At 45.0% G+C, this 19,722-nt stretch overlaps 1 protein-coding gene across 11 annotated transcripts in view; it reads left to right on the forward strand.

Moving 5' to 3' along the window:
- The window catches only part of CALHM3 (calcium homeostasis modulator 3), a 140,569-nt gene that overhangs the window by 21,439 nt on the left and 99,408 nt on the right, over positions 1-19,722 (forward strand). For 6 of the 11 annotated variants that reach the window (XM_063961996.1, XM_063961992.1, XM_063961995.1 and 3 more), the window contains one exon: positions 18,157-18,244. The exons of 3 other annotated variants lie outside the window; for them this stretch is intronic. The gene's annotated coding sequence lies outside the window, so the exon portion shown is untranslated. Of the gene's footprint in view, positions 1-12,118; positions 12,254-18,156; positions 18,275-19,722 lie in introns of those variants that run through there. 2 more of the 11 variants (XM_063962001.1, XM_063961993.1) reach the window with 2 other exon arrangements.

Consider the following 19,722-nt stretch of genomic DNA (forward strand, 5'->3'; position numbering starts at 1 on the left):
AAGGGGGATTATGATAACGGTAGTAATACTCGTCTATCATTATTTAAATTCCATGCGTTGAGCATCCAAGGTACCAAGTGTATAACTCTATGTCAGAGGTTCTCAAACTCGGTCCTCGGGGGCACACACAGTGCATGTTTTGCAGGTAACACAGCAGGTGCACAGGTGTATTAATTACTCACTGACACATTTTAAAAGGTCCACAGGTGGAGCTAATTATTTCACTTGCGATTCTGTGAGGAGACCTGCAAAACATGCACTGTGTGGGCCCCCGAGGACTGAGTTTGAGAACCTCTGCTCTATGTGATATGTGGATATCTTAGAGAAGAATTATAATTTACTACAAGCATGCTATTGCACTGGTCAAAAGGTAAAAAGTTAGACTGAAACAAACTGAACACTGTAAATGGTAACGTGACTCCTGATTCCCTGGATGGGTGGCGTTAGGGTGTTGTAATTCATTACTACCATGTAGTAGTGCTGTAGCTCAATCTCTTTTCCTCATGGTAATAGGAGATAACTGTAGCATACAGGTGTCCCTGACAGTTGTCATGTAGGTGTGTGGTATAGATGATCTACACTGTCTAAATAGACAGTCATGCATTACGTTGACAGGGTCATAGAGTAGACAGGTAAAAGTTAGACAGTGGGAAAGGTTAAAAGGGTCCAAAGGTCAACATGTCAATCTTTTGTGCCTGTCGCCCTCAAGCACTAACTACCTTTTTGCTGTTGACCTTTTGAGCATGTTGACCAAATGCAAGTCGACCATATGGGGTCGACCTTTTGACTATTGACCTAGACACTGTGGACCATATACACTGGAACTCATTATGTAGGTGTAGTGTTGTACAATTACTTCTAAAGAAACCAATGGGCTCAGGCTGGTCTTCCCGGTACCCCAGTGTGAGTTAGACAAATAGAAAACCCCTTCACCTTTTTAGGATATATAACAACTCACAATAATTTGCAATTCTGGCTGCTGAGTCACGCTCCTAACACCTCTACTCATGTGGTGGGGTCTAAGCTTAATGTAAGGAAAATCTGCAGAGGCTGCTCTGTCTTCTTTGCAGTGAATTTTTGCTGCCCTATGTCCAGTACAAATGTGTAGTGAGCCTGTGACGGCACCAATCACGGACCTGGTTCCTATGTAGTTGGAGGTGCTATCGCTGCAGCTTACATGGAAGCAGCAGCGATGCACAGATATGGCAATGCAGCAGGGGACGTCTGGTATAAGTAGACACCTCCTGCTTGCATTAGTGATCTGTGCTGTGTCTGAGGACACAGCATCAGATCACCTGCGACACCATCGGCTGGCTGTTTGACCCATGGAGGTAACCATTGCTGCATCTTGCCCAGTGTCTGCTGTTTATTCATGACAGTGTGACAGTGGAGACAGTGAGATCTAGACTCGCAGGTCTATATCCTCTACACAAATTCCCCTCTACAGGCCAAACTTACGTCCATTATTAATTTCCTCTCCAGGAGATGCCCGGTGCCTCCATACCCCCTCCCCTATCCGTGGCCCAACCGCAGCCACCCCTCCCGCACCCGCAGCATCTACAGACCCCATCCACGGCACCCCGCAGCCACCCCTCCCCACCCGAAGCACCTCCGCAACCCCTCACCCAACCCCATCCCCCCCTGCCCCCACCCCTCCCCAAAACGCCCCCCCCCCCCCCGTACCTGCCCCTCCCCCACGCACAGCACCTCCAGACACCCTCTTTTATCCGTGGCCCCCCTCCCCCACCCCTCCCCCACCAGCCGCATCTACATATCCCCTCCCCCATCCACGCCCCCCACCCGCGGCACCCCCCGGCACCCTCCCCTCCCCCACGCGGTGGCTCAGAACTCCCCCACCCGTGGCACCCGCCCCTCCCCTACTCGCAGCACCATCACATCTGCTCCTTCCCCACCCACGCCACCCACGCAACCGCCCCTCCACCTCCACCAGCACCCGCGGACCCCCTCCCCATCCGCGTCTCTCCCGCACCCGCCACTCCCCCGACCACAGCACCTTCTAGCTGATTCATCATGCCCTGCGTGTGCTGTTCACACCGTCGCAAAGGACTACAGCACCTTAACCATCACACGCTCCTTGTCCGTGCAATATTTAACCACTCACAAAATTATGATTGGAGGTTTGACTCCATATAATAAAAATATTGCACGCTCCAAGGGCATGCAAGGGTTAAAGGGGCGTAGCCTTTTGCGACGGTGTGAAGAGCGCCCATAGTTCTTTATAATCATATAGCTGGGATTGAGCCGGAACCTTATATAACAAAGGGTATTGGTATCCATTATTAGTACACTGTTATAATTGGTCAGTTTTACTGGCATTTGTACTTTGATGTGAAAATAACAAATAAAAATTCACAATATACACCTAAACAAGAGGGCTTTAGTGCAGCTGTAACACAGAATCTGTGTTATATATATATATAAATATATATATACATATATACATACACTGCTCAAAAAATAAAGGGAACACTAAAATAACACATCCTAGATCTGAATGAATGAAATATTCTTATTAAATACTTTGTTCTTTACATAGTTGAATGTGCTGACAACAAAATCACACAAAAATTATCAATGGAAATCAAATTTATTAACCCATGGAGGTCTGGATTTGGAGTCACACTGAAAATTAAAGTGGAAAAACACACTACAGGCTGATCCAACTTTGATGTAATGTCCTTTAAAACAAGTCAAAATGAGGCTCAGTAGTGTGTGTGTGGCCTCCACGTGCCTGTGCCTGTATGACCAGGGCCGAAACTAGGATTTACGTCACCCGGGGCAAGGCATTAGCTTGGCACCCCCCACCCGCGCATGTAACTATGTGAGCGCATTATATATATATATATATATATATATATATATATATATATATATATATATATATATATATATATATATGTATATGTGTGTGTGTATATATATATATATATATATATATATATATATATATATATATATATATATATATATATATATATATAATCAGGAGAGAGAGAAATCCAATATCTCAGCAGAGACAGGGTGACACTCGAGGTCTTATTCAAACAAAGCTTATTGTTCTCTACGTTTCAGGGGATGAGCCCCTTTCATCTCCTGACGAAAGGGGTTCGTCCCCTGAAATTTGGAGCACAATAAACTTTGTTTGAATAAGATTTCGAGTGCCGCCTTGTCTCTGCTGAGATATTGGATTTCTATATGCTTTGGAGGAAGGCAACAAAACATCTACACAGCTCTACATGAGCGTGAGTGCCGAATATACATGTACAATATATATATATATATATATATATATATATATATATATATATATATATATATATATATATATATATATATATATATATATATTGACAATGCTAAATTCCTTTGTCGTATAAACAACCCTTATGAAGCTAAGAACACTGTACGCTGTTTATTTAAGAAGTACCGTAATGGTACGCTATCTGCGTAGCGATCGCTCAGCCGTAGGCGAGACGCTCAAGCGTCACGTTCGCTCACGGCCCAGTGATCACAGGACACGTTATTGGTTATGTCTAGGGGAAAGATTCGCTGTAACGTAGCATACGCTAGAGACCACGAGGAGGTCACCAGCGATGCAGACGCTCACAACACTATACCTTTATGTTAAACCTTATACCGATGAAATACACTGAATACCTTAATGTGAGTACAGGGTGTAAGTGCAACCTTGTGGAACCTGACTATCTACAAAGCTGCATGAGCGTCACCGACGCTCAAATGAACACTTATCACTATAGGAAATACACAGATACTGGTTTAGGTTTCCAAGGCCTATTAACTGTATTATGTCTAATATACTTGTAAAAGGGGATAACAGTACATATGATACACTACAATATAACAGAGACTTCCTAACCACAGAACTAAACAATAAATACAAAAAGACAATACTACACTGACCTAAATGCAATACGATACAATACTATAATACTATAAGGTATTTAAGAGAAAAAGAGGAGAGAGAGAGATAGAGAGAGAGAGAGAGATTGGCTCGCAGAAAGACAATGATTATGGAGAGAACTTACGCACAAAGGGTATGATCGCCAGCGCCTCGATATCCAGCTCCCGGTTATCAGCAGATAACCGTTGATGAGAGAGTGAGAGCTGGATGTGGTCGGCCTGCCTATTTATGCTCCACACACAATGCAATCTCCTGGTCCTACAATCCCATTGTCCATTGGCCGAAGGAATTCGGCCCTGCATCATAACAAAAGGTCATAGGGTGATTCATACAGGTGGGCTGTGACGATTTCCAACAGCTCAGGTGGGTGGGAAACTGGGTTTCCCGCCGCATACCTGAGTATGTGCAAATCATAGAAATGGACATAAACTTCTTATGTCCATAACTATTCGCACGAGCGATTAATACGCTCCAAACCAACACCGGAATATTGCTAATTAAATACTCTTCCGATGGGTACCAAACACTGCAGTATGATTCCTGTTAAACCCTTCGTACGATGCAAAGAGGGATTCCTCAGCTCTGGGACATTATACTTTAACCAAACTTACAGAAACTATCAAAGGGATCATGATCTATAAACTACATTAATTGTGAACATTTGTAACTAATGAGTCGCACGCTACGATCACATAAACTCTACCGTAAATGCGCATACTGCGCGTGCGAGTGCACGCTATTGCGGGTATGCGCTTCCACGGGAGAGCGTATGCACGCGCAGCACGGACCAGTGTGCGGTGCAAATATGGCATCGTGCATAGAGACATTTTTCTGACTTCGACAATATATATATATATATATATATATATATATATATATATATATATATATATATATATATATATATATATATATATACTCCATATGGACTAATGGCTGGTAGCTGCTGCAAAGCTTCTTATGAAGGGAATACCTAGACATTGATACATATATAAAATCACACACCTAAACACATACACACCGGCATACATACATACATACACTCATTCTCATTCACATATATACATATAGCCAGACACCTGTATGTATACATACATACATACATACATACATACATATATAGAGTCACACATATATACACACAGTGACACACAAGCACACATACAGATGTGTATGTGACCCGGCAAATTCCTGGGTCACGTCTGAAAGCGGCATAACCCTCCCCATGTCCTACAAGTAATACCGCACCGAACTTCAAATTGCTGCAATTCATTTATATGTGTGTAGTATATACTGTATATACACACACATTACATAAAATACACACACACACACACACACACACATATATATATATATATATATATATATATATACACACACACACACACACACAAAATAGAAGTATAAAATTATTATTAATAGAAAATTATACTTACCTGCCATGTTTCAGACAAAGATGCGCTGTTCATGGTCTTGCTTTTGTTGGTCTGCGCCTCTTCCAATGGCAGCCACCAGCCATGGAGGGGGAGAGTAGGCATAAGCACGCATGGGGAGGTAGCAGAGAAACAGATGGGGAATGGTATGGAGGCACAGAGGGGGGGGGGGGGGGGGGGGGCAGAGGTTCTCAATGGATAGTGAGCAGAGGCACGGGAGGAGTATCAGAGACACAGATAGAGGGGACAGAGACATGGATAGGGAACATGTCAAGTATATATAGATTGTACAGTATATAGGAAAGTGAGCAGAGGGCGGCACTGATGGGAAAGGGACTGAGGCATAGAAGGGGAGGGGCAGAGAATGATGTTCACATGAGGTGAGGAGCAGATGCACACGAGGATATAGGAAAAGAGGCACACATGGGGTGGGTAGGGGCAGAGGCAGACATGGGGATATAGGGAAAGAGACACATATGGGGATATAGGAAAAGAGGCACACATGGGGTGGGTAAGGGCAGAGGCAGACATGGGGATATAGGGAAAGAGGCGCATATGGGTATATTGGAGAAAGAGGCATACCTAGGGATACAGGGGAGAGAGGCACAGCTGGATAACTTCTGATGGCCTCTCTAGCTCAGCCTCAGTTAGAGGAAGCAGGGGAAGAACGGAGGAGCAGCAGGAGACCTGGGGGCGGGGCAACATGCAGAGAGGACAGAGGAGTGAAGAGGGGAAGCTGAGCTGCTGGGAGATTTAAGTTATTCCCCTGGCCTGCACTGTACTTCCTGTAGCCCCCCCTTTTCTTCACTTAACCCCCTGCCAGCTGTACCTGCCGCCTGCCTTTTCAAAGCCCGGCCCCTCAGCTGGCTTACTTATTAATCAGCTGTTCTCCTCCTGCCCCACATAGCGCTGCCGCTGTCTGTCTCTGAAGTGAGGGGAGAGAAGACCTGGTCATGGAGATCGCGCTGAAACTGCTCCGTCCTGCACTGACTAAGCTTGTCGCTGCCTGTCAGCTGTTTCACAGGCACAGCAAGCAGCAGAGTTCCCCACTCTGCTGTTGCTGCGCTTGTCAAACAGCTGACAGGCAGCGGCACACTTAGGCAGTGCAGGACGGAGCAATTTCAGCGCGATCTCCATGACCAGGTCTTCTCTCCCCTCACTTAAGACAGACAGCGGCAGTGCTATGTGGGGCTGGAGCCTCCACTCATCGCAGACAACGCTTAGCGGGTAGCGCCAGCTCTGGTTAGGGGGGACTCAGCGCCCCCTCCAATCCGGCGCCCAGGTCGCCTGCCCCCCTAGCCCCCCCCTAGTTGCGGCCCTGGTATGACCTCCCTACAACCCACACAAGTGGCTCAGGTAGTGCAGCTCATCCAGGATGGCACATCAATGCAAGCTCTGGCAAGAAAGTTTGCTGTGTCTGTCAGCGTAGTGTCCAGAGCATGGAGGCGCTACCAGGAGACAGGCCAGTACATCAGGAGACGTGGAGGAGACCGTAGGAGGGCAACAACCCAGCAGCAGAACCGCTACCTCTGCCTTTGTGCAAGGAGGAACAGGAGGAGCACTGCCAGAGCCCTGCAAAATGACCTCCAGCAAGTCACAAATGTGCATGTGTCTACTCAAACGATCAGAAACAGACTCCATGAGGGTGGTATGAGGGCCTGACATCCACAGGTGGGGGTTGTGCTTACAGTCCATCACCGTGCAGGACGTTTGGCATTTGCCAGAGAACACCAAGATTGGCAAATTCGCCACTGGCGCCCTGTGCTCTTCACAGGTGAAAGCAGGTTCCCACTGAGCACATGTGACAGAGTCTGGAGACCCCAAGGAGAACGTTCTGCTGCCTGCAACATCCTCCAGCATGACCGGTTTGGCAGTGGGTCAGTAATGGTGTGGAGTGGCATTTCTTTGGGGGGCCGCACAGCCCTCCATGTGCTCGCCAGAGGTAGTCTGACTGCCATTAGGTACCGAGATGAGATCCTCAGACCCCTTGTGAGACCATATGCTGGTGCGGTTGGCCCTGGGTTCCTCCTAATGCAAGACAATGCTAGACCTCATGTGGCTGGATTGTGTCAGCAGTTCCTGCAAGACGAAGGCATTGATGCTATGGACTGGCCCGCCCGTTCCCCAGACCTGAATCCAATTGAGCACATCTGGGACATCATGTCACGCTCCATCCACCAACGCCACATTGCACCACAGACTGTCCAGGAGTTGGCGGATGCTTTAGTCCAGGTCTGGGAGGAGATCCCTCAGGAGACCATCCGCCACCTCATCAGGAGCATGCCCAGGCGTTGTAGGGAGGTCATACAGGCACGTGGAGGCCACACATACTACTGAGCCTCATTTTGACTTGTTTTAAGGACATTACATCAAAGTTGGATCAGCCTGTAGTGTGTTTTTCTACTTTAATTTTGAGTGTGGCTCCAAATCCAGACCTCCATGGGTTAATACATTTGATTTCCATTGATAATTTTTGTGTGATTTTGTTGTCAGCACATTCAACTATGTAAAGAACAAAGTATTTAATATGAATATTTCATTCATTCAGATCTAGGATGTGTTATTTTAGTGTTCCCTTTAAATTTTTTGAGATTATATATATATATATATATATATATATATATATATATATATATAAAGCAAGGATAGCCTGGCACTCCTCCTGGTGTCACTGTGCCCTGTGCTTTCAGTAAGCAGTAATGGCTAGGTAGAGAAAGAAGACTGCGGCACTCCAGGTCTTGTAAAAAGTCGAATTGTATTCAAAAGATCACAACATAGTACACCAACGTTTCGGGGTGTCTAGCCCCTTTGTCAAGATGTGAGAGTGTGTAAGTGTAAAGAGAAACTTGCCTAAATAGTGACAGAGCCCGCCAAACCTGAAGAGAAAAGCCGCCGGCGGTCCCGACGTGTGCGCTGTGCGGCGCCGTGCGATGACGTGTAGGCGCGTCGAGAGGGTGTCTGTGTCAATCCGTTGCATAGCAACGGGTGAAGCGCTGAATGGCTGGGGACTGCGCGGTTGCGTGAGACAGAGAAAGAAGGGTGATACTGAAAGAGCACCGCTGGGCTAACAGCTGACCTGTATACATAGCGGCATATGTACAGAATATAGACAGCTGCATAATACATAAAAGTTAAAAACACACATTCCGTAGGGGGAGGAATGCTAAGCACAGCTATGCTGGCACAGGGGGGATTAACCCTGGAAGGGTTAGACCCGTGGGTTGTAAATTGCTAGTGACAAGCAGCTGGAAACCCTGTACATGGGATCCAAAGATGAAACAGATTCAAGGGTGCTCGTGCTGCAAGAATACAGAATGGGGCATATTTACTGGAAAGTGGGGGAGGAGACACCCGAGAAGGAAAAAGAGCAGCATAATAGGGCACTGGAAATCCTGTTAGTGTAGGCGCTGTTGCTAGATACATATATAAATAATAACATCTAAAATAGCTGAATAAAGCAATATGCAAAAAAAATGTTAGTAAATCACAGAGAGTCCAATGTAGTCCAAAGTGACTGCTATGTGGCGGGCTGTGAGTTGATAAATCACAGAGTCCAATGTAATCCGAAGTGACTGCCATATAGCGGGCTGTCATGGTCCTGCTTCTTCACCCCCTGGTGCACACTGGACGATGAACATAAATCAAACCAGATTACCCAAAGGTGCTCCATACTATTCTTTCGTTAAGACCAACTGGATGTATGGTATTCAAATTGAATATACAGGAGGCTTCCTTTCGAAGAAGTTGGCCCTCCCGGTCACCACCCCGGAGGGATTTAGGTACGTGATCTATAATAATGTGCTTGAGTTCTGAGAGCCGATGTCGGGCTTCCTGGAAGTGTCTTGCTACAGGTTGGTCGATAGAATTACCAGCGATAGCTGCCTTTATCGCAGAGCGGTGCAGAGCCATGCGTTCACGTAGAGATCTGATGGTTTTGCCTACGTAGCCCATGCCGCATGGGCATATGATTAAGTAAATAATGTATGTGGATGTACATGATACCGTATGGCGGATGTAGATTTTCTTGCCCGTTGCTGGCAGTTCGCATACAGCGCCCGTAGCATGTGGCTGCAGGTGGTGCAGCCTAGGCACCGATAACAGCCAGGTTTCTTTCTCAGAAATGTATTGCCCTGAAGGGCAGGGGGCCCACTGGGAAAGTTGGAGATGTCAGTGTGGACCAACATATCTTTGATGTTACGCCCCCTCTTGTAGGACATCATCGGAGTCTTGTGCCTGAAGGGAAGACGGGTGTCTGTGGAGACGATAGGCTAAAGGGCCCTGTTGGCTCTGTTCAGCACTGGACTCGAGGTGTCATATGTTGTGGTCCAGGTGATTCGGTTGTCCATAGATCTATCCGTTTTTTGCATCAAGCTGCTCCGTGGCAGCTGCAGCACCTCACGTTTGGTGGCTTCTAAGGCGGAACACTCGTATCCCCTTGCAATAAATCTAAGGATCATTCTGTCCAAATCAGCCTCTAATGTTTCTGGCTGACTGTTGATCCTGGCAACCCTGATCATCTGGGACCTCGGGAGACCCAACTTTAGTGGTCGGGGGTGGTGACTGTTGGCCCGGAGGAGGGTGTTTTTGTCCGTAGGTTTGTTGTATACACTTGTCTGTAATTTACCAGAACACACAGTGACCTGAACGTCCAAATAGTTGATGGTTGAGGAGGACCATTGGTAAGTGATCCTAATTGGGGATGCTCTGGAGTTAATAGAATCCAGCAGGGTTTTCAGGGCTGTTTCACCTCCTGTCCAGATGAGGAATAGGTCATCTATGTATCTGGTAAAGAGCGCAATGGATTGAGCTATGAGGTGATCTTGGAAAAACATCTGTGCCTCTTCTTTGAGCATGTAAATGTTGGCATAAGATGGAGCCACGTTACTGCCCATCGCACAGCCGGTTCTCTGTAGGTAGAACCGTCCGTCAAACAGGAAGTAGTTCCTAGTGAGTGTTAGCTCCAATAGAGTCATGAAGAGGTCCAGATCTACATCAGCCATTTTCTCAGAGATCAAAAACGCTCTGATGGCTTCCAAGCCATCAGCGTGCGGGATACTTGTGTACAAACTACAAATGTCAACTGTACATAAGAGCGACCCTTCACTATTTAGGTAAGTTTCTCTTTACACTTACACACTCTCACATCTTGACAAAGGGGCTAGACACCCCGAAACGTTGGTGTACTATGTTGTGATCTTTTGAATACAATTCAACTTTTTACAAGACCTGGAGTGCCGCAGTCTTCTCTCTCTCTCTCTCTCTCTCTCTCTCTCTCTCTATATCTATATCTATATCTATATCTATATCTATATCTATATCTATATCTATATCTATATATATATATATCTATATATATATATATCTTGGTTACGTTTTTTACTACAAAAAACAGTAGAATAACACAAAGAGTTAGTTATAACACAGAATCTGTGTTATATTTATCTACTTTGTACTATTCTAATCATCAGCTCAGAATATGACAGGGGAGGCTGGCGTCAGACTGTCATTGATTGACAGTCTGATGCTGTTTCGAAGGTGGGGGGGGCAGCGACGGGCTCCGTTTCTAGAAATGGTGGCGTGTTGCTGCCGTTTAGGGGGTGGGAAGAGGCCAGGGATCTCTGTCGTAGGACTGCGATTTCCTGGATTCTGTAATGTGCTGTAAGCCGCCCCAATGGTGGGTGCTTTGATCTGATGCTGCGTCCTAGGACGCAACTTGGTCACTAGCGCAGCAAGAGGCATCTGCATGTAATAGATGCCTCCTGCTGCATTAACTTACAGGGCTAGCAGTGATAGCACCTCCAACGGCACTTGAATGACCCCCCTCATGTCCAAGCTTAGATGAACTTAATGTTATCTCTATGATTTCATCAACATAATGAAGTTATACATAACCAACTACATTAATGTCTATAGTTACTGTTTTGTTTTTTGTTTTGTTATACTATATTTTACTGAATTTGCATTATTTTCATTTAGTGTCTGATACAGTGTTTTGCAACAATGCTGTCCAAATTGCAGTTAATCTGTTTCTATTAGTGATATATCCTATTCTAATTAACTCACAAGAAAAGAACTAAACGTCAAAATAAAGTGAGCCATGTTACATTACAGGCTAGGGGTTTATATTTGGAATACAGGAATACTGTTGCCCCCTGCTGGCTGTGAATGAGTCATACATGTCTGCTGAAAGTTTCTGTTTTTTAAATTAAGTTGTATTTATTTTTGTAGCACTTATAGGGTACAGAAAGTCAGGATGAAAAAGTGGTGTAATTGTAAGTGTGTACTACCCCCGCAATATTTGATGTATTATGGCTGAAGAACAGCATTGTGCTTTTCTGCACATGCACAAGCAGAGAGGAGCCCCGTAATAGGTCAGTTGGAAGACTGGGGACCAAGGGCGGTTTAACAGAGAAAGGGGCCCATGTACAGACTACATGCAGCCCCCTTCCTCTCTACAATGCAGTAGATTACTACTGCACATGTGCAGGTATCCAGAAACATAGCGCCCACCATGTTCTGGCGACTAATCACTACTGCGCGTGCGTGGTGGCCATTTTACCTGTGAATTTTGCCACAGCTGTAGTGGTGACGTGGGACTCCGGAAAGCTAATTAACTAAACATGGGTGCAGTGTGTGTGGTGTGGGCCCCCCTGGACCCATGTGCACTGAATACACTGCACCCATTATAGATACGCCAATGCTGGGCACAGTTGCCGGAAGAGGTGCAGCGCATGGTGAGTGGCAGTTGGTCTGAGGAGAAGAACTGCTGTTTCGGCCATCTTGTGAGGTGGAGACATCAGGGCAGAGTGAAGACACTTCAAGATTAGCATGACAGAGATTACAGTGGTAGAGATTTTCAGCAATCCACTGGACTGTAAGTGGGAAGCAGAGCTGAGAGAATAGAAAGTAACAAGAAACAAAGCTCAGAGATCAGGACTTCCGCGCTAGTCTCTGGACAAGATGCAACACACATGCACCTACTTACAACTTCAGCCGTACTTTGTAAATCAGATGCATGCGCAATTGGTCCAGATCGGGAGATACTTCTGTTTTCACATATGCAGCTGATGCAGAATCACTCCCATTGTATGTGTAATGCTTAATAAAACGGGTGGTCTTCAGTATGCCGACTGACGGAATCCCGGCGCACAGTATACCGGCGCCGGGATCCCGACAGCCGGTATACCGACACTTATTCTCCCTCATGGGGGGTCCACGACCCCCCTGGAGGGAGAATAAAATAGTGTAGCGCGCCACCGTGCCCGTAGCGTGGCGAGCGCAGCGAGCCCGCAAGGGGCTCATTTGCACTCGCCACACTGTCGGTAAGCCGGCAGTCTGGCTCCCGGCGCCGGTATGCTGGTCGCCGGGAGCCCGACCGCCGGCATATCGTAGTGAACCCAATAAAACAACCCAGGAACCACTCTGTTGTCGTCTAAAACCTATTTGTGTCATAGTACATCCTAACTCAATACTTACAGGATACATAATATGATCACCTGGATAAGGGCATGTAAAGATTTCCAAAATTATGAATAACCTTTTAAAGCTTTACATTTATGTATTATTAAAATGTTACATACAGTCATACACAACATGAATATTACAGCTAAAACAAAATACTTCTTTGTAACATATACAAATATTTATTACAACTTCTAATGTGACACAGTGACAACTCCTTCCTGTTCTGTAGAATTAATTACGTGTGTGGTTAAGGTGATTTCCAGGGTTGTAAAACAGAAGTTAGACATTAAAAAGATACAGTCTTTAGGTAGACAGTCAAAAGGTCGACAGTCCAAAGGTCGACAGGGTCAAAAGATCGACACACAATATAAGTTTGGGTGTTTTGTGCTTTTAAACATTTTTTACCACAATTTGTCGAAATGCGTCCCCTCATGGGCTCAATTCGCTCATCACGCGGTGACTCACTCTGCTCCGCTTCACAAGGTTACTAATGGTGATAGTTTGTGACATGGATAGTCAATTTGATTAAGGAGTTAGCCTGCTGCAATTGTGTCTTTGAAAGTCGAATTATACCGCATTGATATAATGAGCTGGACAATCCGCCACTGCTGCAGATGTCACTGTCCTGACAGTGAATGAATGATTACCATAATTGCTGACACAGAGATCAACACCTGCAACACACCATTTGAATGATTCCAAAGCGGTATTTGGCCAAATGGGATAAGTCCTCGTCTGACCACCATGCTGACCTGCCCAAATGAACTCCGGTTAAATGCACATCAGAGTCAGCATGGGTGGACAGTGTCACCCAAAGAACTTTATACAACTGATTTGCCTTGGACTGGTGAATGAGAAAGTGAATGTTTTATAGGCTGTAAAGATCATAACCCTGGACACATGGACAGCAGTGCACAGGACTGCCCGAGTGCAACCAGGGCAATGGGAAATATGCAAGATACTGGGTGTGATGGGCCACAGGAACAAATACAGGATGACTCTGCTTCCAAGAGGTGCCACCACAAAGAAGTGCAAGCATCTCCATGGCGCTTAAAACAACTGCCAGGGTTATCTGCGCAGCCAAGTGCAGAATAATGAGATGCCTCAAACCCAGGCCAAACTCCAGGTTAGCATCCCAGAGGCCACAGTATGTCTCCAGGAGACAACACAATAACATAACCACTGGGACCCAGACTGGTGACCTCCACAGTTCCCATCTGTACACCCATCCTGCTATAATGTAGGGGTTGGGGGTGCAACTGGTTAGGCATGCAGCACTGTGCCCATCACCAGACTGTAAATCAAGCGGTAGTAGGCTGCAATGCACAAAGCTAAGCCGTAGGTCAAAAGATGACCTGGGACCCATGGGAAGTGGCACACAGGAATGTCCTGCCAGTACTGGAGGAAGTGGCGAGATGATAAATGACCAGGCCACAGGGGCCGGCATGGAACAGGTGCCACAGCAAGGAGGTGGAATCTCCACAAAGGAAGCAGGGGAGCCTGGAAATTGGTGGGTGTGACAGAAATGTGCTTGAGGTCTGCATGATGGGTAAGATTGTGGATGAAATAAAAGGTGAGGAGAGAAGATTAAAGTACAGAAAAAAGAGACAGTAAGAAAAAGAAAGAAGCAACAAAACAATGAGCAAGGAATAAGCCATATACTGCCAACTAATTCTTGTTTATCTAAGATAACATGAGCTGACAAGAGGACACAAACCTGGGCATTTAACAGCCTCCTGGCTTATTCGGCCTTCAGTTATCTGGTGAAATGTAGTGGTACGTCATACTGTTGTGTACTAGCTCATTTTGTGCATTGCTACTGGTTGAAAATGTAGATCAGAATATTGCCTAGTGCTTACATATACCTATTCCATGTATGTAACAGATTTTTTATTTTTCTATTAAATCATTTTTTTTCTTCACATTTTATATGCAACAACCGAAGGAAATTCCTTGTAATTGCCCCTACAGGTTCATGTATCTATGTGCCAGACAAAAGCTTCTGTCACACCTAAAAATAAGTCAAATGAAACCTTGATGCTGTCTGACAGACACACTGGCCTAGAAGCCTTCAGTGGCTTAAAAATCGTAGTGCCTTAATTAACTAGAGCAGCCAATCCTATCGTTCATCAACAGTGAGCTCTGTGGAAGTTAACGTTACATTTTACTTTAATTAGTAACTTCCTCCCTAAGCGTGATTCCCTGTAGAACAATTCCACCACTAGTACCTTCTGCCCAACAGATGGCATGTGATGTGAGAGCAAGAGGTAAAACTCACTGGACGTTATCAGAAGCTCTGGTGCCACTCATAAATGAAGTTTACCTTCCCACGAGAAAGAGATTTATTTGCTACTGTAAATTACCTTTTACGTCAAAGATTAGTCCATGTTGCCTGTGTTGAAGCTTTGCTAGATTGTAGTCTGCAACAAACATACAGTACTGCAGGATTTACCACAGAAGGAAGAAACTGATTATTACTACATTTTACACAAATTTCAAACCACAATATTTTCTATTGAGATTTTGAACAACTTTTATACAGTAATATGAATGGCTTCTTGAAAAAGGCATTCAGGTGGGACTGTAATTATTGTTCCCATACAGAGCCTCATTGGAAACTGATTTACTGGCAAACTGGATTTGATTTCTTATAATCTCCAATCTTGATCCTTCTGTGAGCTCTGGTTGCTAGGTTGCCTAATGGCTCCAATCCCATACCTTTGCTATACTCACCAGCACGTGAACAAAGCCATGGTGCAATGTGGTGCCTACTGGCATTAGAGAAGGTTTAATCAATGTTCATGAGCTGCAATTATCCCTTGAGGAACCTGCTTTACTGAGGCTCTATGTTTGATTTCTGGAAAAAGATGTTTTGACTAAAAATCATACCAACTTGATGACTTCAGCAAGGAACATTTTGAGCCAGATACGGCAATATCAAGATCTGTCTTAGGCCTGCGCAAACTGCTGTATGCTCTTAATTTTTTTTTTGCCACTGGTACCTACCAATAGGGAACATCTTAAGTGGAGGGCAAAAGTCAACCAACATTGTCCACCAACTCTCCCAGGTGCTGGCAGTTATGAAGGCCATCTCTCACTCCACAATCTTCTCCAACTAGGAGTCACACTGGCATGAGCTAAGAGTACCTCTTTATGGTGTCACAAACATCTGTAATGTCCTGGGTGCTAGAGACCGCATACATATTGGACTAAGACCAACTACAGATGTGTCCTCATAGACTGTGGATCTAGGCATGCCAATTAGGTTGAAGCTAGATCCAAGTGGGCTAAGGGACCTTTTCCGGCAGGGGGAGGAGTCATGACACAAGGGGGAGGAGCTAGGCCAGTGGGATAGTTCCTCTACTATCCACGCCACCAACTATTACCTTTAGTAATCAGGTGGCGAGCGGAGCGAGCCACCGAGCCCGAAGTGTGGCGAGCAAAGCGAGCCAGCGAGGGTACTTTTTGGGTACCCTGTTCTGCAGTAGCTCCTCCCCCTGGTGACGTGTCTCCTCCCCTAGGCATGTCAGAAGGTCCCTTCTCCCACTCCGATATAGAATCAACCATACCAATTAGCCACTCTAGGTGCAGCAGGGTTCTTACAACCCAGGTGCAGCAAGCATCCTTTTTGTCATAAGTTGAGTCTCACTTGCACCACTAAAAGATGCAAGAAGCGACAAAACCACATTACTATTGTACACTGATCACTGCAGCGATTACATTTCAAATCTGTGTAAAAAAGTTTCTAATATCCGAAACTGAGACTTTGGTGGTCATTCCGAGTTGTTCGCTCGCTAGCTGCTTTTAGCAGCATTGCACACGCTAGGCCGCCGCCCTCTGGGAGTGTATCTTGGCTTAGCAGAATAGCGAACGAAAGATTAGCAGAATTGCTACTAAATAATTTGCTGCAGTTTCTGAGTAGCTCCAGACCTACTCCTAGATTGTGATCACCTCAGTCCGTTTAGTTCCTGGTTTGACGTCACAAACACGCCCTGCATTCGGCCAGCACACTCCCTGAAAATGTCCAGTTTCCGCTCAGAAACACCCACTTCCTGTCAATCACACTACGATCGTTTTATCATCACTCGAGCTTGTGTAAATCTACAAAGTTTTGTGTGAAAGTACTTAGCGCATGCGCGCTGCATACCATGCACATTTTTGCCATTTTTTTACTTAATTGCTGCACTGCGAAAATCGGCTGCGAGCGATCAACTCGGAATGACCACCTTTATACGTTGATTATACTAATTCCTCTGTGACGGGTAGGTGCCTGTGGGCCACCTCCACTTACATATAAACTACTAGACCACCAGGGTGTTTGCCATTAGGTTGTGACGCCAGAGTAATTAGGCGCATACCCCCAAGGATTATTTCAGAAACTAGACCTACAGTTTAACACATGCTTACTAAATGCTGTATTTTGACACCCTATTCCCAGTGGGAATATATGTTCGTTTAGATTTCAAGGAATTAATATATGAACAGTAAAGAGACACCACAACAGTTGCCCAATACATTATGGATTTATTAGACTCATCTTCAGGAGATCAATTCACTGAAGTCAGTGATCAAACATCCATGGAGGCATCGGCTATCATTTAAACACCTGTGTGCTTAGGAAGAGGTATAGCTGAATGCCGTCACTTCATCGTCTGTTCATCTGTTTCAGAGTGAGGCCCATGAGTTGCTCTCCTCATTAAGCTTATACTGTATACACACTTCTAAGTATTGGCTCAATAAATACTAATGTCCTGTTTGACATAAAAGGTTAAGGGGTCTATTTACTAAGCCTTGGATGGATATAAAGTCGCTGGAGATAAAGTACCACACAGCCTGTGGCATGGCAGTTAGGAACCGATTGGCTGGTACTTTATCTCCAGCGACTTTATCTCCATTCAAGGCTTAGTAAATATCCCCCTAATTCACAGTTGGCCATTATCTAAAAATATGCATAGACAAGTACTGCATGGTACAAACTCCTTCTCAGGCCTCACTCGGTAACTGCACACCATTGTAGAAAGAAAAATATGAACCCTATGGTGACATTCCACACTTTGATTTCTACATAACACATATAACAAACATTATACAATATAACAAGGTTAGTACTATTATAACATATGATTATATCAAATATATATGTTACTTAGAAGGGAATTAATATCATTAAAGTTTAGTTTAAAGAGTGTTATATTAATACTGATGAGTGTGTGGATCCAACAAATAGGAGACTCAAGTTCATTTAGTCTATAACGTTCATGTCATCAGACATATGTAACTCTGTTGTCTTCCTGACTTCTTCTCATGTACAAGAAACCACTCTCTGGAGAAGAGAATAGCAGCGCAGGGACGGAGAGGAGACAGGTGGCCGCGAAGAAAGCCAGTTAACGCTGCGGGAGAGGTAAACACATCCCGCCCAAAGAAGTGGAAGGTGATAATGCACCAGCCAATCATTACGGGTTTGACAAATGACAGTTAGGAGCTGAAAGGTCAAGACCTGTATGTTTAACCTGATGTTTCACATTGACCAGCTTTTCTTGTGAAGTTTAAGTTAAAGATGCTACAGACACCAGAACCATTTTGATTTCAATGTCATCAACCACTTCTTACCTAGATACTGTACATCTTCAGTCTCATTCCCAGTCACATTCCCTCTCATTCTCTTTACTCTCCAATGACAGGTCCTTCTTTCCTGTGTTGCTATGCAATCTGCAGTTTTTAATTATTTATATCTATAAAGTTGTATTCTTGTATGTTAGACAATTGTACTTAGTAAGGTTGCTTTGTTCCACCACTGTCTATAGCACTGTGGAACCCTTATGGAGCCTTAGAAATAAATAAAAGCTAATGTTAATGGTATATAAATTAGTGTTACAGTATATTTGTGTATACATAATATATGTGCACAGATGTGGAGTGCAAATTATTTGGGACAAAGTTAGTTTTTGCATTTTTAATGTGGGGTTTGGTAGAAACTGTGCGTTAAGGACCATTATCGCTGATTCTGCTGGAGTAAATCTTGGCTCCTTATACATCATGGAAAAACTGGGTCTATGTCACAAAATAAAAGGGGAAATGAAAGGGGAAACGTGGACAGACGCATAAAACAACATAAATAACTGACTAGAATAAGCGCTATTTGTGCAGATAATGCAAGCACTGTTGAAAATGCAACAGTGTGACGCAGACTTCTAGAAGTGGGAAGAACTCCACATAGGACCTCATTCTGAGTTGATCGCTCACTAGCTACTTTTTGCAGCCGGTCGCCGCCCACTCGGGAGTGTATTTTAGCTTTGCAAGTGTGCGATCGCATGTGCAGCCGAGACGTACAAAAACAGTTTGTGCAGTTTCTGAGTAGCTCTGAACCTACTCAGCCCTTGCGATCACTTCAGCCTGTCCGGGGCCGGAATTGATGCCAGACACCCGCCGTGCAAATGCTTCGACATACCTGCGTTTTTCCAACCACTCCCAGAAAACGGTCAGTTGACAACCACAAACGCCCTCTTCCTGTCCATCTCCTTGCGATTGGCTGTGCAAATGGATTCTTTGTAAAATCCATCGCCCAGCAACGATCCGCTTTGTGCCCGTACGACGCGCCTGCGCACTGCTGTGCATATGCATGCACAGTAGTGACCTGATCGATGCGCTGCGAAAAATGGCAGCATGCGACCCCCCATGGACCAATAAAAATGAGTGCCTCACATCTAAAATGAAGAAAACTCATGTGAAAGACATTATTGTAGGTTGTTCATGTTTGTAGGCAATGCCGATGTTCACGCAAGTGAGCGATTATTTGCAGACTGCATATGCTGCGATCACACTGCGCAGGTGCCTGGGTGCTTTTGCGACCACTCTCGCATGAAGATGTTTATCGTACGG

The sequence above is a fragment of the Pseudophryne corroboree genome, chromosome 3, assembly GCF_028390025.1.
Source record: "Pseudophryne corroboree isolate aPseCor3 chromosome 3, aPseCor3.hap2, whole genome shotgun sequence".
Lineage (NCBI taxonomy): Eukaryota > Metazoa > Chordata > Amphibia > Anura > Myobatrachidae > Pseudophryne > Pseudophryne corroboree.